Raw genomic sequence first — 25,531 nt, 5'->3', positions numbered from 1 at the left:
AGTAAATCAATGGACACGAATCCTTTGTCTCTATATCTGTTAAATAAATAAACAAGGAATTCATCAAAGAAAAAGAGATATCAATTTGGATGCCAGGTCACAAAAACACATGCACTTGAGCTATCCTCCAGTTTGTGATGCCAACAAATCTTTCAGACATGTTACATTTTCAGAGACTTTTCTGTAATCTTGCTAAGCTTTCTGGAAATCTGCCTTATAGCAAAGCGATTCCCAATTCCATTACACTCATGATTTTTCTTTTGTGTGAGTTATTAGTTTACCATCTAGAGATAATTTATGGTACAAAACTTTTCTATGCATGCATGTTTTCTCATTTGTGAGTCTATTCATGGGAATTGAAGACTGATTTATAGCAGAAATACATTTTCCAAATTCATTGCATAGACTTTTGTTCCTTATGAATTCTCTGAAGTCTGTTGATGTCTAATTTCTGGCTAAAGGTTTTATCGTATTTACAGCATGCAAAGAGTACCACCTTTTGTGAATTCTGTATCTATACAAGCCTGAAACAAAGAAAATGTTTTTATACAATCAGTATACTCCTAAGAAACCACCTGTGTCAATTCTCTGATGTACCATTGACTTCTGACTCTAATAATATTTATAAGCTTTCTCCTTTACATGAGTCTCTGTTGGATAGGATGTGATTTCCAGCAAAAGGTTTTGTCACAATACTTACATGAATTTTGGAGAAAAGCTCTTCCACATTCATTATATTGTTAAGGTCTCTCCCTTGTTCAAATTCCATGATGGATTATGAGGCATTACCTATGTGAAATGACTTTCTCACATTTATTTCATTCATTAGATATATATGTTGTGCATTCTGATATAAGGAGAGATTTGGGCAGAGCTTTCCAACACTCATTACACCCATAAGGTTTCTCTCCCACGTGAATTCCCTGTTGTCGTATGAGGTATGGCTTCTAATTAAAGGGATTTTACTTTCAAAGGAGTTTTTCCCTATATGAATTTGATGATGTACAATGAGGGCTGAATTATGGTAAAAGGCTCTGAGTCATTACATTCATAAAATTGCTCCCCATGAGAATTCTTTTATGTTTGATGAGGTCTGATTTGCACCACAAAGGCTTATTCACATGTATTACATTCATGCATTTCTCCCCTTGGTGAATTCTCTAATATTTCATGAGATATAACTTGCACAAAAAGGTCATGTAGAAAATTCCTTGTGTGGATTCTCTGATATCTTATGAGTTATGAAGTAGAGCAAAGAGGCTTTCCACCATCCTTCGATCCATAAAACCTACCTAAATTGAGCAACAAAGATATAGAAAACGTAAACACACACATAACCGGATGGAAATGATATCAGTAATAAAGACCCTCACCGCCAAGAAAACCCCAGGACTGGATGGCTTCACTGCTGAATTCTAACAGACATTTAAAGCACTAACTGCAATTCTTCTCAAGTTATTCAAAACAATTGAGAGAGAGGCGATTCTCCCAAATTCTTTCTATGAAGCCAGCATCACCTTCATTCCTAAACCTGAAAAAAGTGCAACAAAGAAAGTAATTATAGACCAACTTCCCTGATGAACATACATGCAAAGATCTGCAACAGAATTCTGGCCAATTGAATCCAACAATGCATCAGAAAGATCATCCACCCAGACCAAGTGGGATTTATCCTTGGTATGCAAGGATGGGACCAAAGGCATTTCCACAGTCATTTCCTTTATAAGCTTTCTCCATGGTGTGAAGGCTCTGATACTTTCTGAGGTTTGACTTCTCAGCAAAGGTTTTTCCACAGTCATTGCACTCATAAGGTTTCCCCCAGTACAAATTGTCTGATGCTTTGTGAGCTTTGACTTCTCAGCAAAGGCATTTCCACAATGATTGCATTCATAAGGTTTCTCCCCTGTGTGACTTCTCTGATGCATTTTGAGTTGTGATTTCTGGCCAAAGCTTTTTCCGCAGGCATTGCATTCATAATGCTTGTCTTCTGTGTGAATTCTCTGATGCTTTCTGAGGTTTGAATTCTGGCCTAAGGTTTTTCCACAGTCATTGCATTCATAAGCTTTCTCCCCTGTGTGAATTCTCTGATGCTTTCTGAGGTTTGCCTTCTGGCCAAAGGCTTTTCCACAGTCATTGCATTCATAAGGCATATCCCCTGTGTGAATTATCTGATGATTTATGAGGTGTGGCTTCTGGCCAAAGAGTTTTACATAGTCATTGCACTCATAAACGCTTATCCCCTGTGTGACTTCTCTGATGATTTATGAGGTTTGACTTCTGGCCCAAGGTTTTTCCACAGTCATTGCATTCATAAGGTTTCTCCCCTGTGTGACTTCTCTGATGATTTGTGAGTGTTGATTTCTGGCCAAAAGCTTTTCCACAATGATTACACTCATAAGGTTTCTCCCCTGTGTGAATTCTCTGATGATTTAGGAGGTTTGCCTTCTGGCCAAAGGATTTTCCACAGTCATTACATTCATAAGGTTTCTCACCTGTGTGAATTCTCTGATGATTTATGAGGTGTTTCTTCTGGCCAAAGAACTTCCCACAGTCATTACATTTATAAGATTTCAACCCTGTGTGAATTCTCTGATGTCTAATGAGATCTGACTTCTGGTGAGTGGTTTCTCCACAATCATTACACACATGAGGGTTTTCCACTTATATGAGTGCTGTGATGGAGGGTATGGCAGAATTTAATACTGAATGACTTCCCACAAGGTTTACATGCATAGGATTTCTTCCCTATATTTGGTCTATGATTCAGTCTAACATGTGATTGGTAAATAACAGGTTCCACAGGCCCAATATACTTATAAACGTTCTCTCTTTTGGGACTTTGTTGATGTATACTGAGGTTAGAATTCTTATGGAAATCTTGTACTATTTGAGTTGTCTTGCCAATAGTGGCAATTGACTTATTACAGGTTTCTACCATAAAAAGCTTCTCAGATTCACAGAATATATTCTTGCTTTTGAAGACTTTCCCTTGTCCAATTTGTTCAAGTGCCTGCTCCATGGTCTGAATATTGTGCTGTTGATTAAGAGGTTCACAGAACTGGAGAGTGTTCCCAGGTACCTTAGTAGCACAAAATTTCTCTCCAGCTTGTAGTTGATCAGGCCCACAATGGGGACACATATTGTGACATATACTGCATTCTTCAGGTTTTATTCCTGAATAGTTTCTCTTTTTGATGCTCAGTTTTGGAATATGGCTTATACTTAAATTAAGTGTTTTTCTGAATTCATGTTAGTCATAACATCCTGATTCAGATTTTTCTCCAGACTGTTCTGGTTGGTCTTAATCAGTTCATCCAGTTTCATGGCAACTGAAGTGAGGAAAAAAATGATGTCACTACATCAAATATAATTGTTTCTTCTAGCATACTCGTGTAAAAGGAATGAAGTTACTTGTATTTAAGAGGGATAAGATGTTAGGAAAAGTTCTGCATTTGTGCCTCCTCACACAGGGCACCAAAATGTTAGGAAAAGAGTTGTAGAATAGAGGAGAAAGTGTATGAATTTACAGCCAGACAGAATTTATTCAGAGAAAATTAATCTACAGAGGTGGGTGACCAACTGCCTGTCTGTACAAGATGGAGCATGAAGGCCCCAATTCCCAGGGGCCAGACCTTTTTGAGGAGGGCTAAGGCTGGGCATGAGGGTAGGGGGCAGCAGTGGAGGGGAATTCCAGGAACTGGGTGGGGGCCTTAGGAACCTGGAAAATAATGCAGGGTGGGGTATGAAGGCAATAGGCTGTGAGACCCAATTGAGTTTCAAGGGCAAGGAATACATTCCAAAGTTTATCTACTTTGGGCAATGAGGGAGAATGGCTCAGGCTTATATCCTCATTCCATCATAAGATTTTCAAAAAATGATTAGAAGATACATATTTATGAATATACAGGTTTTCTCCATTATACATTAATATATTAAATTGTATCCATAGATTTTCCAATGTTCATCCATGATCCTGTTTACTACCAGAATTTTTTCCAAGTATGATTGAATGGTTTTTGTGGTAAGATGTCTTAAGTCACTGCTTGGGATGCCTGTATCTCAAAACAGTGCCAGTTTAAGCCGAGGCTACTCTGCTTCCAATACAGCTCTGAGATAATAGATACTGGAAAGCAGCAGATAATGGTTCATGTGCTTGGGACCCTGTGATAGAGATGAGTAGGTGAAATTCCAGGCTTCTGGCTTCAGATTAGTCATAACTGTTGATAGTATTTGGGGAGAGAGTTAATAGAAAATCTATTCCTCACTGTTTCTCTCTCACTTTCTACTTTCACAAAAATGAATAAGGCTTCACAGAATGGACTAATATTTGATAAATATATTCACCTGTAATCTAGAAACCAATTTTTCCCTGCCACTTCTTCAGTTCATTTTTTAATGTATTTTTATTTCTTTATTTGTGAGAGTTAGACTGTGAGAGACAGAGACAAAGATCTTCCTTCCATTGGCTCACCCCTCAAATGGCAAATACATTTGGATCTATGCCAATCCAAATCCAGGAGCCAGGTGCTTCCTCCTTATCTCCATTGTAGGTGCAGGGGCCCAAGCATTTGGGCCATCCTCCACTGCCCTCCCGGGCCACAGCAGAGAGCTGGACTGGAAGAGGAGCAACCAGGACTAGAACCTGGGGCCCATATGGGATGCTGGTGCTGCAGGGGGAGGATTAACCATGTGAGCCACGGCGCCAGCCCCTTTTTCAATTCATTTTTAAAAAATTGTGGGTTTTGTACTTCTGTGATATTTCAACCATAAATATGGGGAAGTTTTACTAGATCATTTCCTTGAAGGTAAAGAGTGAAATGTGTCTATACTCTAAGCAGGATCACATTCATGGGACAAGATTTGAATATGTGGTTGTCTTGTGTTCTGTCTTCCCAGGCAAACAGCATTTGTGGGATTTTTCTAATGAAAATCTCTGTTTTATCTGCACTATTATAGTTTCCCCATATTTCTAAGGAAACCTGACATCCTAATCTTCTTAGAACTACAACAGTTACAGAAAGTTCCAATATACCACCTTGGCTATACATTCCCACCAGTTGAAATAATTTATTCCTGCAACCCAGAGTCTGCTCAATTATTGAAAATTGATTTCTAACTCATTGTGAAGACGTCAGCCCTGGTTACCTCCTCTTGTTTCTTTCTATAAACACTCCTCTATGATAATTTGAGTTTCTGGAGGTTTGTTGATTTTCACAGAAAACTTCATTTCCTTTGCCTTTACCAGAGATACTGATCTCCATAGATACTGTAGAATGTCTGTGTCTGAATCACAGGACCAGCTGTCTTCAGGAGTAAGACTTGGGAAAAACTCGTGGAAAGAACACCAGTCAATATCTGTTGCACTGCTTCTGCTTTGGCCTCCCTGCCCGTTATGTACACACTGATATGGAAGGCTCTGATGTAGGCATTCTTCCCCCATCCATGGCTCTGCTCCTTGCTCCAACTTGAAGATCAAGTCAGGTTTGGTCCTGCAGTGCCCTACTAATGGAAACAATATAGACTTTGTGAAATCACTATCTTGGGTTAATGAAAGGAGTACAGCTTGGTCCAGGAGCTATGCAACAAATGTTCCAATGTGAAATCCTTCCCAGGTGGTAGATATTCAGATTCTTCATGGACTCAAATTCTATACCTGTCCCTCATTCAACTTTATGAATAGTGCTCACTTAGTTGTCAAATAGCAAGAAAATGTTACCATTGGGCATGTGATGAGTGTCACTCACCCAGGGAGAACAGGCTGCTGTAGGTCTCCAGCATCACATCCCTGTACAGGATTTTCTGAGCTTGGTTCATGTTCTGCCATTCCTCCCAGGTAAAGTACACAGCCAGGTCTTCAAATGCTATCATCCCCTGTGACAGAACACTCCTGGTCAACATGTCAACTCTGTCACCTAACAAACAATGGCAGTTGTATATCTTCTACATGGGTATGGATGAAGAAGCAAGAATGCCATTTCATTTCAGATTTGTGAGCATTTGGGCAGCCACACAGAAGCATTCAACAGGGGATCAAACCTATGGTATAAAGGCTGTGAAAATTGTCCAAGCTGGAGGGAAACAGGAATTTCTGTTCACAAAGGCCAGACTATGTCAAGGGCAATTGCACAGTAGGCTGAAAGGGGGACAAGAGTCACTCTGGAATGAGCAGTGTTCAGAAGAATGTAGAAGTATTCAGGAAAAAAGACAAGAAACCATCAGGGAAGTTATGAAGGGATTGAACAGCGAAGAATTTCCAGAAAAACACTGTACACAGTCAATGCAATTATGGCAGAGAAAAAAATTTTTAAAAGAGACAGTAGGCATTTAACTTAGTGTTTATGATGCCAGCTCAGATACTCTCTCTCTGCATCAAATTTCCAAAGTTGGATTTCAGTGCCAGCTCCAGTTTCCAGCTCCCAGCTAATGCAGACCAGGGGAAGCAATGGTGATGCCAACCAAGAGGGAGGCCTAGATTCCATTCCTGACTCTTGGCTTCAGTTGTGCCCCACCTCTGCTTGATATTTTTATTTAGGCAGTGAAGAAGTGCATGGGAGCTTTCTAGCTTTCTCTCACTCCATCAATTTCTTTCTCTATCAGGCTCATAAATATTTTAAGTAAGGGAGGAGATTCAAGAAAGAATAGAAAGTAGCTTTTGCTTTTTCTATAATTATTCTACTCATAAACATTTAAAGAACTGAAATAACATGATAACAAATTAAAGTAAAAGCTATGGAGTTATTTACCCAAGAACAGAACCTGAGAAATTCTGTACTGTAATCTGCATTTGTGACTGAGGGAAATACAGAGAGCTTTGAGAACCTGCAGTAGGCACCAGCATTGTGGTACAGCAGGTAAGTCTCCACCTGCAATTCAGGCATCCCATGTGGACAGACAATTTGAGTCCTTAGTGCTCCACTTCCAATTGAGTTCCCTGCTAAAGTGGCTGAAAGAGCAGTGAAAGATGGCCTGAGTATTTGGGCCAATTCCACAAATATGGGAGACCCAGATAGAGTTCCAGACTCCTGGCTTTGGCCTGGCCAACCATTGTGGCCATTTGTTGAATGAACCAGCAGATGGAAGATATCTCTTTCTCACTACCCATCTCTCCCTATCTCTATTACTCTGCCTTTCAAATAAGTTAATAAATAAACCTTGGGGCTGGCACTGTGGCACAGTGGGTTAATGCCCTGGCCTAAAGCACCAGCATCCCATATGGGCACCGTTTCAAGACCCAGCTGCTCTAATTTTGATCCAGCTCTCTGCTATGACCTGGGAAAGCAGTAGAAGAAGGCCCACGGATTTGGGCCTTTGTAGCTGTGTGGGAGACCCAGAAAAACCTCCTGGCTTTAGATGGGTGCAGACCGGCCAGTGCAGCCAATTGGAGAGTGAAATGTTGAATGAAAGATCTCTCCTCTGTCTCTTTCTCTCTGCCTCTCCTCTCTCTGTGTAACTCTTTTAAATAAATAAATAAATTGTTAAATACAATCTTAAAACCTGAAAGAACATGCAGTAGATTATTTTCCCCACTGTGTTCTTACTCTAGCTGGGAATCAAGTTCATCTCCTCAAACTATTAAGGACTGCATTACTCTAACAATTAAAAAAATAAATGCAGCCAGCTCCGTGGCTCACTAGGCTAATCCTCCGCCTTGTGGCGCTGGCACACTTCATTCTAGTCCCAGTCAGGTTGCCAGATTCTGTCCCAGTTGCCCCTCTTCCAGGCCAGCTCTCTGCTGTGACCAGGGAGTGCAGTGGAGGATGGCCCAAGTCCTTGGGCCCTGCACCCCATGGGAGACCAGGATAAGTACCTGGTTCCTGCCATCAGATCAGCACAGTGGGCCGGCTGCAGTGCACCAGCCATGGTGGCCATTGGAGGGTGAACCAACGGCAAAGGAAGACCTTTCTCTCTGTCTCTCTCTCTCTCACTGTCCACTCTGCCTGTCAAAAAAAATAATAAATGTCACTGATTTGTGGTTTAGCCCTAGGTAAGTAATTCTCTTGCAGAATGCTAAGTGTTTATTTCCAGGGTGGAACTAAAACACTGCCCACTACATCATCTGTATAACACTAAAGAATGTGTTGGACATTATGACCCCAAAATTTAGAATATTGTCCTTGACTTCAATTGAAATCATATAACAAATATATATTTTGCTATGGCAACAGAAAATGAGACATGACATTGCCTTTTCTTGGATAAATGCAATGATTGATAGTCATGACAAATTCATCATACATCTTGTTTCTATATATTCCCTGAGAATAAAATTTACCTTCCTACATCCATTTTCATTAATAAATTATTATAAATCTAAAAACAAAACAGACAGAAAGCTGGGAATAATTAAGAAAACCACTTACAGGGGCCAGTGCTATCGCACGGTGGGTTAAAGCCACAGTCCGCAGAACCACCACCAGATATTAATTCCCACCAAATCAGGTGTGAGTGCGATTTTCAGGTGAATTCAATCAGAATTCCACAGCCATTCAGCTGGGAGGGGTGGATGAATCCAGAAACAGCCAGTTTACATGGGACTAAATCAAGCCTAATATCACAAAGGACTCTTGCATTTCTTTGGCTTTTTTCACATTTGTCTTATTTATCATGATTTGTAATGAATTTTCTGATGTGAGCTTTAGTTTTCAGACTGGAATATGGAGCCCAGGGCACGGGAGGAATGGTCTTTTTCATTCAGGGCACAGATGTTGGCTTGCTCCAATTCTGGCTTGCTGTCATTGTTTTGGTTGCCTCAGCCAATTTTTGGTTTTGAGCAGCAATTTTCTAAATGTTTTCTTGGTCTGAGTTTCTTTTGCCTTCTTCCATCCCAAATTTTGTATTCTGACGCAGTACAAACAAGAAGTTAGACAGAGGATCCATTATGAAATAAAAAAAAAAAACACAATAAATTGGCTTTTCAGGCTTAGAAATCTAAAGGCAGGATGACTAAGATGAATTTTTGTGTTTTGGAAAATGAAATGGAACCAATTTGCTGTGGGGACAGATATTAATTCCCTCCAAATCGAGTTTGACTGTGATTTTCAGGAATATTCAATCAGAATTCCACAGCAAGTCAGCTGGGAGGGGTGGATGTATCCAGAAACAGCCGGTTTCCTTGTGACTAAATCAAGCCCAATATCACTAAGGACTCTTGCATTTCTTTGGCTTTTTTCACAGTTTTCTTATTTATCATGGTTTGTAATGAATTTTATGATGTTAGCTTTGGTTTGGAGGCTGGAATAAGGAGTTCAGGGTACAGCAGGAATCGTCTTTTTGAATCAGGGCATAGCTGTTGGCTTGCTCCAATTCTGGCTTTCTGTCACTGTTTTGTGTGCCTCTGCTAATTTTGGTACTTAAGCAGCAATTTTCTAAATGTTTTCTGGGTCTGAGTTGGTTTTGCCTTCTTCCTCCCAAAATTTTGTATTCTGATGCAATACAAACAAGAGTTCAGACAGAGTAGCTATTATGAAATAAAAAAAAAATTGGTGTTTCATGCTTAGAAATTTACAGGCAACGCAACCAACATGAGTTTTTGTGGTTTGGAAAAAGAAATGGAACCCTTTTACTTAGGGGACAGATATTAATTCCCTCCAAATCAAGTGGGAGTGGGATTTTCAGGTGAATTCAATCAGAATTCCACAGCCAGTCAGCTGGGAGGGGTGGATGAATCCAGAAACAGCCGGTTTCCTTGTGACTAAATCAAGCTGCTGCTCCCTGTGGACTTGTCCTCCTCAGCCTCTGACTAGAGCACAGCCACCTCTCCAATGTTGACATCCTCTGACACATGTTTCACTCTTCTGTTCTCTCTAAACTGCAGACTCTTGGGCAACATATGTAACTCTAATGCATCAACTTGCATAGAAGCACACACCTGAGCACTCCAGAGTCTTGGATTTCAGGTTGTAATTAACTTTCCTTTTCAGAGGACTGGTGAAAAAACAAGTCTGGGAGCCAGGGTGTAGCCTTGTGGTTCAAATGCCTATGTCTCATATTGGAGTTTCTTGGTTTGATTCCTGGTTCCAGTACCTGCCTCCAAATTCCTGATAATGTAGACCCTGGGAGCTAGCAAGAAATGGCTCAGATGATTGGGTTCCCTACTCCTGGGACAGCCCTGGCCACTGGGGACATTTCAGCAGTGAACTAGAGGGTGAATACTACTTCTCTGTCTACTTGTTCATTTCTTTGCATCTCCAATTAAAAAACAAAAAAAGTATGTTTGTATCATCCATTAAAATAACTTCCTCAATGGAAAAAAAGAGTTTCATTGTTAAATTGGGGAAAAATAATGCTTCTTGGTTGTGATATTAGAATAATGCATAACTGTACATCGGACATCCATTGTGGACAAGGAAGAGAAAGATGGAAGCAATAATTTTTATTTCTGGCTTTGGTACTTGTCATGTAACCTTGAAAAATTCATTTAAACTCATGGTGCCTGAGTGTCCTTAAAATTACAGGCTCATCTAGTTGAGGCAGGTGGTGTAAGGGGAGGTGGCAGGAAGCTGAGAGCTTTCCTTGTTTCTGTGCCAACAGAGCTAAGTGACATTAGCAAGTCATTTGACCCCTCTGGATCTTCCTCCCTTGTGAGATAAGATTGTCTTTATAGTTAAAGGATTTATTCTACACAGTCCTATCTTATGGTTAGGCTCACATGACTGTGAAGTGTTTTATAAACTGGCAGTGTAATAATCAAGTTGGCACTGAAGATGAAATGCTAAACAGCATAGAACTTCTAAGGCTTGTAGTTCTATGAGGAGCTACACAGAAACATTCAAGTTCATGGGCATTTTTAAATTTAAAAACAGAAACATTGAATCACTGTTCAGAATCAGTATAGTTGCTAAAATTCTTATTTATAATCACTGAGATTGGCAGTGTAATTACTGATAGCATACTCCTAGTGTTGTATATTTTAGTTTATACAATACTTAGACTATATAAAATATAGGTAGCATGGGAAGTGCGATACACAGCAGTCTTGTAGAATGGCAGATGTCCTAAACAGCACTCTGGCCTCAGAATCAGCCCTTAAGGCACTCAGATCTAGCTGAAGAGCCCATGAGAGTATTTTAGGTATGGAAAGCCACTCTGGCAAAAAAGAAAAAAAAGGACCTAAATAAAAGATCTCTGTGAGTGAGATCCCAGTAGAAAGAACGGGCCATCAAAGAAGGAGGTACCTTTCTCTGAAGGGAGGAGAGAACTTCCACTTTGACTATGACCTTGTCTAAATAAGATGGAAGTCAGTGAACTCAAGAGGCTTCCATAGCCTTGGCAACTCATGACTAGAGCCCAGGGAGATTTCTGATGCCATAAACAAGAGTGTCAGATTGTTCAGTCAACAACAGGAATCACTGTGTGCTTACTCCTTTTGTGGGATCTCTGTCCTTAATGTGTTGTCCAATGTGAAGTAATGCTATAACTAGTACTCAAACAGTATTTTACACTTTATGTTCTGTGTGCTGCAAACTGATGAAAACTTAATATAAACTAAATCGATCTTCTTTGTATAAAGATGATTGAAAAAGAATCTTGATGTAAATGGAATGGGAGAGGGAGTGGGAGATGGGCGGGGTGCTGGTGGGAGGGGAGTTATGGGGGGAAGCCTTTGTAATCCATACACTGTACTTTGGAAAATTATATTCACTAAATAAAAGTTTAAAAATATTAAAAAATAAAAATATAGGTAGCAATATTTAATGCTTCTCTTACTGTTCCTGGATTGGATTATAGCATACATTAATAAACCTTTTTTAAAGATTTATTTATTTATTTATTTGAAAGACAGCATTATAGAGAGTGACACATAAATAGAGATGATCTGTCTGCTGTTTTAATCCACACGTGGCTGCAAGCAGCTGGAGCTGGGCTAATCCAAAGCCAGGTGCTTCTTCCAGCTCTCTCACATGGATTCAGGCACCCAAGTATTTGGGCCACCTCCTGCTGCTTTCCCAGGCACATTAGCAGGGAGCTAGATTAGAAGCAGAGCAGCTGAGACATGAACTAGTGCCCATAGGGAATGCCAGCACTGCAGGTGGTGGCTTTACCTTATATGCCACAGCACCATCTACAGCCTATTCATTTTAAATTAATAACTAAAGATTATCTGCTGTTCAGCCTCAAGGCTTTGGCTTGGCCCAGCCTCTGCTGTTGTGGACATTTGGGGAGTGAAACAGAGGTTGAAAGATCTCTCTTCTTATGTCTCTCCCTCTCTAACCTTGCCTTTCAAATAAATAAATGAGTCTTTGAAATAAAAATACATGCATAAATACACACACACACATACACACACACACACGGTACCAACACAGTGGGTAAAGCCATGGCCTGCTGTGCCAGCATTCCATATGGGTGCTGATTCAACTCCCAGCTGCTCCACTTCCAATCTAGCTCCCTGCTAATGTGCCTGGGAAAGCATCAGAAGGTGGCCCAAGTGCTTGAACCACTGCATTCATGTGGGAGGCCTGGCAGAAGCGCCTGGCTTTAGATTGGCTCAGCTGAGGCCAATTTGGGAAGTGAACCAGCAGATGGAAGATCTGTCTCTACCCCTTCTCTATAACTCTGCCTTTCAAATAAATAATAGATTTTTAAAATGGGGGAAAAGGGCAGTTTTGTTGCCTTCCCTTTACCTAGAGTAACATAATCAAAATCTGTTAGGCAAAGAATAAGGGAAATTCTGAGATCATGTATTGACCATAGAAGAGAATGGATTCCTTGTGCATTTTCTGGAAGCCCATGCTAGTTGGAACCAAGGGAAGGATAACAAAAAAGGGGAGGCCTATATCCCTCTTATTTGTCTTCTTTGTTCATTGGAGCAGTGGAGAGTTGAGTAATGTAATATTGGTGTTTGTCTCCATACAGTTCATGTCTATTTAGCTGGTTCTTTTTATTTGCATTTCTTTTTTATTTATTTTAAGAGATTTATTTGAAAGGCATAGAGACAGGGGTCTTCGATCTGCTGGTTTGATTCCCCAGTGTTTGGGTGAGGCTGAAGGCCCATGAGCCCCCTCCCATCTCCATGTCGTGTGGGGTCCAAGCACCTGTCCATCACCACTGCACTCGTTGGCTGGAGTTGGAGAGGAAGTAGGGCGTCAGGGAATGGAACTGGTGCCCATGATGTGGGCCATGCAGGCTGTGGTTGCACCCCCATGCCATGAGTCCGTCCTCGATGAACCTTTCTTTAAAGTGGAATTAGGGGTAAAAATTGTCTGAGGTGCATGCACGTTTCTGTTGTGAGAGAGGCTGAGGCCCCGTGGGTGCCTGGGGGCCAACAGAAACACCTGAAGCCTTGGCCCCCAGGTCCCGGTTTCTCCCCTCTGCTTCTGCCCTGCCTGCAGGCCTGGCCCCGGGCTCCAGTGGTGCCTCAGGGATTTCGGCACCAAACTGGTCACTTTAGGTCACTTTGTGATGCCTGACTTCTGCCCAAAGAAGGAAGCAAGAAGGGGCCCAGCAGGCTTCCCCCGACCTCTGGAGCCCCGAGCCATGGTGCCGGCCCATGACCCAGGGAGCCCGTGATGATTCTGGACCAGACATTGGGACCCACGACCCCTGACCCCAGGCTCCAACCCCTTCGAGGTCACCACCGCAGCCTCCTATTTAGCTGGTTCTTAATCCTCAAGAAGGGATTTAGGTCAATGTTCTATTCTCATCAAAGACCTTAATGTTTAATTAAAGATTCTGTTAGTAATTTTAACCCTGGGTCGTTCTAAAGATGTGCTGTGACTTAGGTTTAGAAAAGAGCATCTTCCTTGCCACCCTCATCTCAGCTCTGGGGGCTGTCAGTTCTCCCTGCACAGATTCAGTAATGCATGCTTCTTCTCTACTACAAAGATCTTATGTTGGTCATATTTCCAGTTACCAAAATCAAATCAACTCACACCTGGACTCTGAGTATTCAATGACATTAGTTATCAAAATAAATGTATTCAAATATTCGAAGACCACTTCAAAGCTTAACTGCCTTCAAGAGTGTTTGGCACTTGGAACAGCCACTGTGGTTTTCTACACATGAGCACTCACTATTTTATATACCATTTAACAATTCAAACATCACTTCAGCTTCAGCAATACACAACAATAGAATGGATGATTCTACATAATAAACATGTTACATTAGTTTGGACTTAAAACCTAGAATTAAAACCATGTGGTAATATGGATGGATTTAAGGAAAGATGTATAGCTAGGTAGCTAAGGCTACAGAATCCCAGACCTATTGATTTTAAGTGAGTCTGGAACAACAGCATTCCATTGCATTATCTTCCATCTCAGAGTCCTGCTTTTCCAGTGAGACCCACCCCACTCAGACCACGTATTTCCTGCCTGTGTCTTCACGGTGGTGGAAGCTGTTCTCATACAGGCATCTCCTGGACAGTCACCAGCTTCCTGATTTACTACCTGAACTGGAATCCCCAGTTGCGAGGTATATTTCCCAAACACCCAGGCTGAACTGAATGTTCGTCTCTGGCAGTCAAAAACTTCTGCCTTAGGAAACAGAACATGTCCTCTACTCTGGGGCTCCTTTTTCTTCTCATGGGGTTCTGTGGTGATCTGTGGTTTTCAACACAAGTCTGGGAGCATTCTGACTCAAAAGAAAGACCAGGGATAAGAGTTCTTTCTGGGGGCTGGTGTTGTGGCATAGCAAGTTACACTGCTGCCTGCAGCACTAACAACCCACATGGATGCCGGTTTGACTCCCAGCTGCTCTACTTCTTCCACAACTCCTTGCTGGGTAAAGCAGCAGAGAATGGCCCAAGCGCTTGGTCCTCTGCCCCCACATGGGAGACCTGGAGGAAGCTGCTGGCTTCAGCCTGACCCAGCCCTGGCCATTGTGGCCATTTAGGGAGTGAGCCAGCAGATGGACCGCTGTCTTTCCCTCTCTTTTTCTCTCTGTAACTCTGCCTTGCAAAAAAATACAACTTCAGAAAGTTATTCTCCATCAAGCAATACACCCTTTTCCAGGCAGTTGTAAAGCTGGGAGTCATAGCTTCTCTTATATTTTGGATAATAAGAGTTTTGTTTTGAAAGCATGTTCATCTGAAACAAAGATCACTCATTGTCCTTTGTTAGAGAAGGGGACTCTGCTCTTTGAAAGTGAAAATCAGAAGCTGTAATGTGTGATGAGCTCCACCTGCCAGGTCTGGGGAGACTTATTTGAAAGACAGGGCATCAGGAGAGGAAGCTTTTCAGATTCCCTGGCCCTTGCTTTAGTCTTATGTCTTTACTTCTTTTGTTGCTTCTTGATGTCAAGAGTGTACACTTTATGCTGAAATGAGGAATTGTGTCTAACCTCTTTTGGGCCTTTTTCTAAGAAGAGTGTATATATTTTTCTTGCATATAAGGATAGCTTCTGGGGTGGGTGGATTTTTTTGGAAGTTTTCACAAGCTAGCCAGTAGCCTATATTTTCTTCACAGAATTCAGTTTTTAAAAAAGCTTCCAATACAGCCAGACCATTGTAGGTAGGGAAGAGCAGGCAGAAAAATAAAAAGAAACATGAGGAATATGAGGAAGCTAATGATCAAACATTCCCTTGTGCTTTTCTAGTACTAGGATTAGCTATTCTCTTCTTTTTACTCAATCCTGTAATCCTGCGGATTTAGCTCTTTAAAGACAAAGATGCCTGTAGGCAAAATACTTAAGTTGGTTCCATACTACTAAAACAGAAATACTTCAGTTTGTTTTAGTGCCAAAAATGTATTTACAGGAGAGGCATAAATCCTCAGGGAACTAAGTCTCTTGCAAACACTGCATGCAATGAAAAGCATCCTCAGCCTCAACCAAGAGCACTGCCATTACAGAGCTTAAGGCTGATTTATCTTCCCCACCTGGTGTGAATATGTTGAGAAATAAGCGGAGATAAACAGACCTTCTAGGTTAAGTCAAATTCTCCTTGGTGAGCTGCTCATTTGAGGACACAGCCTTTCTGCACTCTTGTGATATTTGCAATGGATTCAATTCAAGCCTAATTCACAATTGCTGGCCAGCAGCTCCTGGAATGCTTCTGACCACAACAGTGCTTCCTTCGGGGAAGGTCTGCAAGAGCAGTTCTCTAATGAGTTGTGCTCAGAGCAGTTCCCCTCCCAGCTCAGCAGTGAGCTCTTCAGATTGCAAACACAGGAATCTCAACTTACTTGATGAAAGCTTGCTACCTGCTTTTCTTGCCAATTGTGGCCTTCCCAGGAATGGTGGAGTTTTGCCATAGGTAGCTCAACCCAGTCTTCAATACTCTTATTCTTCCAAAAAAAAAAAAAAAAAAAGACAATTCACTAAGTGGTCATCCTTGAATACACTACTGAGCCTGAATGCATTTTTACCAAATAAAGTTGCCCAATAGCTATAAACCAAAAGCCAACAACAGGCTTGCCCACCTAATATTACACTCAGCCCCGAAGTACTGAGCAGTTTCATCAGTTCCTCAGAATGTAACTACGCTGTGAGGACTACAGATAGGGATACCCAAATTTTAATTATCAATACACTGCACAGCTAATAAAGCAGATGCTGTCTCTTGCCCACAAAAGGAGACAGTTTCTCTGCAAGGTTAACCGCAATGGGGAGACATTTTGCACCTGATGGAACCCGCAGCGGGACTGCTTTGAGCCAGCTCCTCTCCTTCCCTTTCCACCTTCGGTCCTGGATGGGACAGAGACCATGCACAGGAGGTGCCACCAGTCACCCGTTTCCCCCTGTCCACCTGCAATGCTCCTGGGAGGCAGATGCCACAAAACAGTGATTTGTTCCATGATTGTCACTGTGTGAGATCAGCCCATCATGAGAAAATGACCATGGATTCCAATGAGATATGAACTGCAGAAGCACTGTCCCCAGCATCAGTACAGGAGGGTGGATGATGGAAGGCACAGCATGGCCAGGATCTCTAGGGACCCCGCAGGACTCTGCTGCCCTGGATGCCTACAGCAGGCAGCAGCACAAAGGCCCAGTGCACCTCCAGCACCCTTCTACCAAACCCTTCCCCCTGTCTGCCCATGCAGACCACACAGATGCTGTGTCAGTGAGTAAATCAGCACCACACACTTGGTTTTCCTGATGAGACTTGGCCTTCATTGCTTCCCCAAGTGCAGCACGTGCTGCAAGCCTCAGCCAGCAGGGCTGGCAGGAGAGGTGGGCAGTCGCACTCACCAGGTCTGTCTCTTCTTCTCCTGCCCCTCCTGACTCAGGGGCCACCGCCGGCATTTTAGCCCCAAGGCACGAAACGGGACGGCCAAGAACCTAACACCACCCATGTCATGCGCACACACTGCAAATACCAGCTGCCCACCAATGTCCACCAACTTTATAGCCAGCCTAACATGGGGCGGGTCTGGCAGCACTGGTCCTGCCTCAGGGCAGCAACGATTGTCCTGTGGCCCCCTGCTGGACTGAGCCTGAACTGCCCTGCAGCAGATTCTGGAAGCAAGAGAGCTGCTGATGGCTGAGGCCCTGGCTCAGAGTACACTTAGAGAGACCCTATGCCTGGCAAGGGCACTGGGGCCCTGGACTTTCCCAGGCTGCAGTCCTAGGGTGGAGGCTGGCTTGGCCTTTCCTCCCCCAGCCCTGCCGCAGGTGGAGCGGGGTTCTCACGGGGGCATCTTCCTTCGAGGGAGAGCGGGTGAACCCCAAATGCCATGACTCCCGGTGCCGGGTGCTGGCCTGCAGCCTTCCGGGAGGGAGTAGGTGACAGTGACTTTGTGGGGAGGTGACACTTAAGCTGGGCCTGTATTTTGGGTTAGTTCTGGATGCACATCCCAGTGCACCTGGACCTGCGGGTCTGCTGCAGGCCTCCTGGAGGCTCTGGGAGCTGGGCATCATGGTGGCAAGGGCAGGAGGGTGGGAGTTCGAGGTGCTGAGCTCCCGCTGGGTGCACCAGACACTTTGGAGCTGTTCAGAGTAAGGAGTCGAGGTCACCTCCTGAACCACTGCTGGTCCCAAACTCCTGGTTTGGGATTTGCCAGAACCCTGAAGTAGGGGTGTGGTGGGGGTGGTAGTGGTTGGCTTCAATGCACTGTATTTGTGAATTCTTCAAACACAGCTTCTCCCTACTCCTGCAGGCTTTCAAGTGATTGACGAGGACAGAGTCCCTCAGCTGCAAAGTGACTGAAGTTTGAAAACTACGTCCAGAACTTCACAGTGTGTATTCAGGTGGTCATCCTTCAGGCCTGCAGGTGGACACCAAGAGCCACAGTAAGATATTAATTACTGTAGATACTCTCCTTTCTTTCCGGTAGACCCACCAAAAGAGAATGGGAGATGAGTACTTGAACATTGGAACCAGTCAGCATGCTAGGTTGAGCTGCCAGTACTTGGAGCTCAGGAGTGGACATGGAGAGCAAAACATGCATTGTTACTAAAGAGGACAGTTAGGCATTTTACTGTGAAAAGGGAAATCATTTAGATGTGAACAAGACACCTTAAGAAAAGGTCTGTATAGTTATTTTTGTTTATTTGCAAGGCAGAGAGAGCCCTTCCATTTACTGCTCATTCCTCAAATGTCTGCACCAACCAGAGCTGGGTCAGGCTGAAGCCAGGAACTCAATGTGGGTCTCCCACACAGGTGGCAGGGACTCAAGTACTTGAGCCATCAGCTGCTGCCTCCCAGGGTTCTGTTAGCAGGAAGCCAGAAGCAGAAGCAGGGCTAGGGCTTGAGGCCTGGGCATTCTGACTGGGATGTGGAAGGCTTTACCACTATGCCAAACACATGCTCCAGTAAGGTGTTTCAACACATTTGCAAAATGTAAGAATGTGGTTTTAAATATATGCTCTTCATCTTAAAAATTTGCATAATCTTATATTCAGTTTCATATGATTCAATACTTATTATTAAATACAAGTAACATTTAGACACATGCTTTCCTCACCAATACAAACCTCAGTAATTTTTTCACTTAGAACCTTGAATATTAGCATTCATTCAGACTGAAGTTCACTCATAGGCTGGGAATTCTGACAGAGACAGTAGGGAAAAAAATCTAGATGTGTATCTGATACCTAATAAGATTCTGAACCTGACTGATAGAATCTCAGTAACTGTTCAGAGAGTCACTTCATACTTCTCCCCTCTGTAATGAGAAGACTGTGTCCTTTGGCCACTTTCACATGATGTTATGTAAATCTAACCTGAAAAGCCTTTTATAAATTCTGAAGTACCATACAGAAGCATATTATGCATTTCCATATGTGTGAAAAAAGGCAATGTCAAAGGCATAGCTATTCCAGAGAGAAGTTAGGAGGATTAGCTCAGTTTGTAAATGTGTAAGTACCATTAAATATCTACATATTTGAAATAGATTTATAGAGTGTGGAGTTCATGATAGATATTGAATAAATGCACTCTGGATAATAAGCAAATATCAGAAATAATGCCACACCCATCAGTGTTTAAACTCTTCAGACAGCTCCATGCCAGGGAAGTGCAGTGATCCCTGTAAATTAACAAAAATCAATCTGTGTATACCCATGGAAGCCACTGGTTTATATGCAGTCTATACTAGAGGTTTTTGTGTTTAGTAAAATTACTTGATTTTTTAATGAATGCTTTCAGACTGATACCTGATGCTGAGTGGCAGACAATTTTTTCTGAAAAGTATGTGGTTGAGAAATATAAATATAAATCAGTTTATAATTTTTGTGTCTGAATATTTTTCTGCATTGAAACAAAACCTGCAATAATCAGAAGACTTTTCCTCAACAAGTTGCTATATTGATGCATCTTCATTTATGTATGTAATGTATGCTTAGGTAAAAGGAATAGAGAGAGAGATCTCTATCTTCCATCTGCTGGCTCACTTCCAGATGGCCACAAAAGCTGGGGCTGAGCCAGGCTGAAGCCAGGACCCTGGAACTCTGTCCCAGTCCCCCATGTTGGTGCAGGAACCCAAACTCTTGGGCAATCTTTGCTGCTTTCCCAAGCAAAGAGCTGGATGAGAAGTGAAGGTGGTGAGTCTCAAAGCAGTGCCATAAGGCATGCTGCTGTTGCAGTTGGCAACTTACCTCTTTGTACCACAATGCTGTCCCTGGATTGATGACATATTGAAGTGCTGCCACTGGCTTTTGGCTAAATAGGATGACTTAACATGTTTTCCACTCTGTGGAAGAGGAACAAATAAGGCAGTTGGTTGTAAAAGTTGCCCATGGAAACCACAGCCTGAGAAAGATGAATCAACTCACCTTGCATTTTCCACCTTGCATCTACACCACCCTTTTCTGGACAAACATCTGATTGTATGCCCTTGTGATGGAGGTTCTCAGGGTGCTGGAACTTTTTGTAATTTTTTAAAAATATAGATTAAGAAGAAGGCAAATAAACAAAAAATTACAAACTGCTGCCAATACCAAGAAGAGATTATTGAGAGTAAAAGGTCACCTGTTGGAGCCAGCACTGTGGCACATCAGGTTAAAGCCCTGGCCTGAAATACAGGCATCCCATATGAGTGCTGGTAGAGTTCCGGCTGCACCACTTCCAGTCCAGCCTTCTGCTAATGCACCTGGGAAAGCAGTAGAGGATGGCCCAAGTCCTTGAGACCTTTTGCACATGTGGGAGACCCAGAAGAAACTCCTGGCTCCTGGCTTCAGTTCAGCTCAGCTCTGTCCATTGTAGCCATTTGGGCAGTGAACCAGCAGATAGAAGATTCTCTCTCTCTCTCTCTCTCTCTCTCTCTCTCTCCCTATCTATATAACTTTTTCAAATAAATAAAATAATTTTTCTAAAAAAAGGTATCCTGCCATACTTCTTTCTTCCCTGTTAATTACTAGGAATTATAAATTGTTATGGGGCCAGCACTGTGGCAAAATGGGTTATACCAACAACTGCAGCACTAGCATCCTCTATGGGCACCAATTGCATGTTCTACTTCTGATCCAGCTCCCTGCTAACATACCTGGGAAAGCAGCAGAATATGGTACAAATCCTTGGGTCCTGCACCCAAGCTGGGACCTGGATGAAATTTCCCTGACTCCTGGCTTTTTTTTTAAAGATTTGTTTATTTATTTGAAAGAGTTACACACACACAGAGAGAGAGAGAGAGAAAGAGAGAGAGAGGGAGGGAAGACTTCCATCTGATGGTTTACTCCCCAACTGGTTGTAATGGCTGGAGCTGCACTGATCTGAAGCCAGGAACGAGGAACTTCTTCCACGTCTCCCACTTAGGCTTGGGCCCAAGGACTTGGGCCTTCTCCTACTGCTTTCCCAGGCCATAAGCTGAAAGCTTGATCAGAAGTTGAGCAGCCCGGTCTTGAACCAGCGCCCTTATGGGATGCCAGTGCTTCAGGCCAGGGTGTTAATCTGCTGGGCCATAGCTCTGGCCTCCCATGCATGTGCATGGGCCCAAGCACTTGGGGCATTTTCTACTGCTTTCCCAGGCCATAGCAAGTAGCTGGATCAGAAGTGGAGCAGCAAGGAGCAAGGACTCAAACCAGTTCCCAAATGGGATGCCCATAATGTTTTCTTTAATTGGAGAAATGTTCCTTTGATAGAATGAGCATATGACCCCACAATATTCTCTACTTACTCATAATAGGGTCTGTGATGTAAAAGTCATGATTAATTTCTTAGAAGAAAATTTACATACCCAGAAGCAAAGAGAGAAAATTAACCTTTTGTTTTTCTCATGATTGAATCAGAGTTTCAAAACTAATACTTAACTTGTATTTTAGAGGAGTTAATGACTTAACCATCTCTTCTATTAGAAATAATATGTTGTGGCCAGTGCTGTGGCACAGTAGGTTAAAGCACTGGCCTGAAGTGCCAGCATCCCATATGGGCTCCGGTTCTAGTCCCGGCTGCTACTCTTCTGATCCAGCTCTCTGCTATGGCCTGGGAAAGCAGTAGAAGATGGCCCAAGTCTTTGGGCTGTTCTGAGGCTCTTAGCGTAGTGAAGATATCTTAGATTCTCATCAGTGAAATCTTTAGAAATGTCAGAAAGCATGTAACTTTCTTTAACGATCTGAAACAGAGATGAGATCCATAAGGGCAGAACTGCTCAGCAGCCACAATGCAGGAATATGTATCTTTCTGACGATATCTTCATCTGCTTCTTGCAGTTGCAGCCAATCTGTGAGCTTTGGTCTGTTTTCTGCCCTTGGGAGGACCTAGGGTGCTCTATATTATCTGTAAGGATTCAAAATTTGTTGTATATTAGTGTCTAATCATAAAATTTCCAAAGTGACAAGCTGCATGTAATAAAATATGCAGGACTACAAAAAAAATACAAACATGGTGTACTGTCTATAAATTACAGCGGTAAATCTCTATTATAGAGATACACATCTCTACACAATTCTCTCTTTCTTTCCCTCTGAAAGTCTACATTCAGCTCTCGATGGTGTGATTACTTAGGAATAGATTTCATATACTTACTTTCATAATCAGTGAACTCGGAATTATTATTGTAGTATTGAGGATTGTACTGACTAAAACACTATGTTTATTCCATGTTAAATAACATCATCCTATCTTTGGATTCCATTTGTCCTGCTACTGATGTATTCACAGGAGAGGGGAGGTGGGAGGAAAACCCAAGATCCATCAGGGTAGAGGAGGAATGTCAGAGGCTGTGGTTCTATTGTACTGCAGCTTGGGTTCTGGAAGAACACATGAATGGACCCAGATGGTTTGAAGCTAACTGAGGGCCTATGTTCTGTACACTTGTCTGTGGTACTGCATTTTCATTTATGTAAAATTTATTTTCTTCAAGCAATATATTAATTTGGATGAAAATGAAGATGTTAAGGAATTTTCAGAATGGGTCTGTTTAACCCTCATTGGCTTTGTTTTTAGGCACTTAACTCAGAAAAGAAAAGATAGAAAAATACATTTTGGGTTCTCTTCATCTATACCACGGCACTCTTTGGTTAAGATTTATCATTTTGTCATATTTGATTCTCTAGACTCCCTGAAAAATCCCCTACTTCATTAGATGGCGTCCGTGTCTCACCATGGCAGTGAAAAGTTTAAAATGTTCCAGCTGTGCATTTAGCTAGGCCATGGACACCTGCCATGGCACTTGCCAGCCAATTGTGTCAGGGGCATCATCTGAATCAGAATTACTTGCATGAAAACAAGGAGTTGCAGATTCTTGCAGTGAAAGTGGAGAGGAGCAGGAGCTGCAGAACATTGCCAGGGGTGAGTGTGCCATGGGATGCCATGTGGTGGCTGGTGTCTGGGGTGCTGGTTCTGCAGAAGATAGGGCTTATGGGGGCTGGTGCTGTGGTGTAGCAGGTAAGTCTGCCGCCTGCAGTGCCAGCATCCCATATGGTCACTGGTTCAAGTCCCGCTGCTCCATTTCTGATCCAGCTCTACTATGGCCTGAGACAGCATTAGAAGATTGCCCACATCCTTGGACTCCTGAACCCACATGGGAGACCTGGAAGAAGCTCCTAACTCCTGGGTTTGGATCAGCTCAGCTCTGGCCATTGCATCCAATTGGGGAGTAAACCAGCAGATGGAAGATTCTCTCTCTCTCTCTCTCTCTCTCTCTCTGCCTCTCCTCTCTCTGTGTAACTCTGACTTTCAAATAAATAAATCTTTCCTTTTTTTTAAAATAGCTTATGCTGATGGATAGTGGTCATGGAAAATGTATGGGACATTTTGCAGCAAGATTTTGGATGAATTTTCCAACCCCTGAACCTCCTAGAGATTGGAATAGACTTCTAATGCGTAACTTCCTCTTATGCTTAATTAGGTTTTTGTTTTGAATTGTTTTTGATGAAACAGCAAGGAATTCTGAGTTATAGACTTCCTATTTCAGAGAGGAAAACACTGATGCCTGCATTTTAATTAAAGAATGCCTATCACCCTTTCTTAAGCAACAAATGATCACAGATTCTCTCTTTGCTGCTAAGTAATGAGCATGGTGATTCTTCCCTCCATAACCACCTTCCCACCTACACTCCCTCCCCTCTTCCTCCTTCCTCTCCTATTGACATGGAATGCCTTACATAGCTAGGGTGAACATTTAATCCGCTGGCCCTAGGTGTTCATATACTTCAACTGTGTGTAATTATTCATATTCCCTTTTTATGACCAAGCTTATGTCAGAACGACAAATTATATATTCACCTAATACTGAGAGTCATCAAATTGATTTCTATTTTCTTCTCTCTTAGGCAGTTCTTGAGGGGCAGAAATATTTATTTTGTATATCATGTATTTATTCAACTAAAAGACTGACTGTCAAGATGCTGAGTTTTAGTGTCAAAGCAAATATGTTTCTAGACCCCATGAAGTTTACAGTCTGACAAGAAAGAGCAATCTACCCAAAGAATATTGTTTAACATAGTAAATGCTGGTGTGAAGCCAGTGGATAAAGATTGAAGCATTCTTAATCTAGCACCAACTCTAATCCCATGATCTCTAATTGAGAGAAGTAATCAGAAACACAGAACTCCATGTTACCCAGTTATCTCTTTGAATTTCTGATTAAAAAATAAAACATATCAAACAACACACAAATACCCAGGAGTGCATAATATTTATATACTATCTTGATATTAAAAATAAGAAAAACTAACCATTAAATAATAGCAACTTTGAATCTCCTTTGTTTTCTAGACAAGTTATAATCCTATGTGGTTCTTTACAGTAAATTATTACAGTAAATTACAGTACATATTACAGTAAATTATTACAGTATATAACTATAGTAAATTATTTTTGTAGGTACACTTCATCTCTCTCACATTTTTCCATTTGATAAATCAGATTATAAAAACTGAGACCCAAGAGAAAAGAAAGATTTTTAAGCTAGTGTTATATGTTGATTGGCTCTCTAAAAAAGATTTATTTATTTATTTGAAAGTCAGAGTTACACAGAGTAGAAGGCGAGAGAGAGATATCTTCCATCTTTTGGCTCACTCAGCAGTTGGTCACAATGGCTGGAGCTGTACTGCTGCAATGCCAGCAGCCAGGAGCTTCTTCTGGGTCTCCCACACAGGTGCAGCTTCCCAAGGACTTCGGCCATCTTCCACCACTTTCCCTGGCCATAGCAGAGAGTTGGATCAAAAGCAGAGTAGCCCGGACTCAACCTCCACCCATATGGAATGTCCATGCTGGCAGTAGCTTTACCTGCTATGCCACAGTGCTGGACCCTTGATTAGACTTTATCTTAGACTTTTTAATGATATTAAAAAACACCATGCTTTTCTAAGCTCTTTCCATTCAGTTTCTACTTTGTAAATTCCAGATAATACTGTCCCCAGAATTAATCTAAGGTATAAATGCTATGATATAAGGCATTGAACCCCTTAACCTGTCTCCTTGAATACTCAGCTATGTTAGCTCTGTGTCCATTCTTCTGTCTCTGTACTAGATGAATAAAAAGACAGTGTAAAATGATTTGAAAAGAACTATAAGGGGTCAGCGCTGTGGTGCTGCTGCCAATTGGGGAGTGAACCAGCAGATGGAAAACACCTCTCTCTCTCTCTCTCTGTCTCTGCCTCTCCTTCTCTGTAACTCTGACTTCCAAATAAATCAATAAATCTTAAAAGAACTATAAACATCAATAAAACACAAATGAAAATTGTATTCTCAAAACTGGATATTAA

Source organism: Oryctolagus cuniculus, chromosome 13, assembly GCF_964237555.1.
Source record: "Oryctolagus cuniculus chromosome 13, mOryCun1.1, whole genome shotgun sequence".
NCBI lineage: Eukaryota > Metazoa > Chordata > Mammalia > Lagomorpha > Leporidae > Oryctolagus > Oryctolagus cuniculus.
This window is presented reverse-complemented; position numbering follows the sequence as displayed.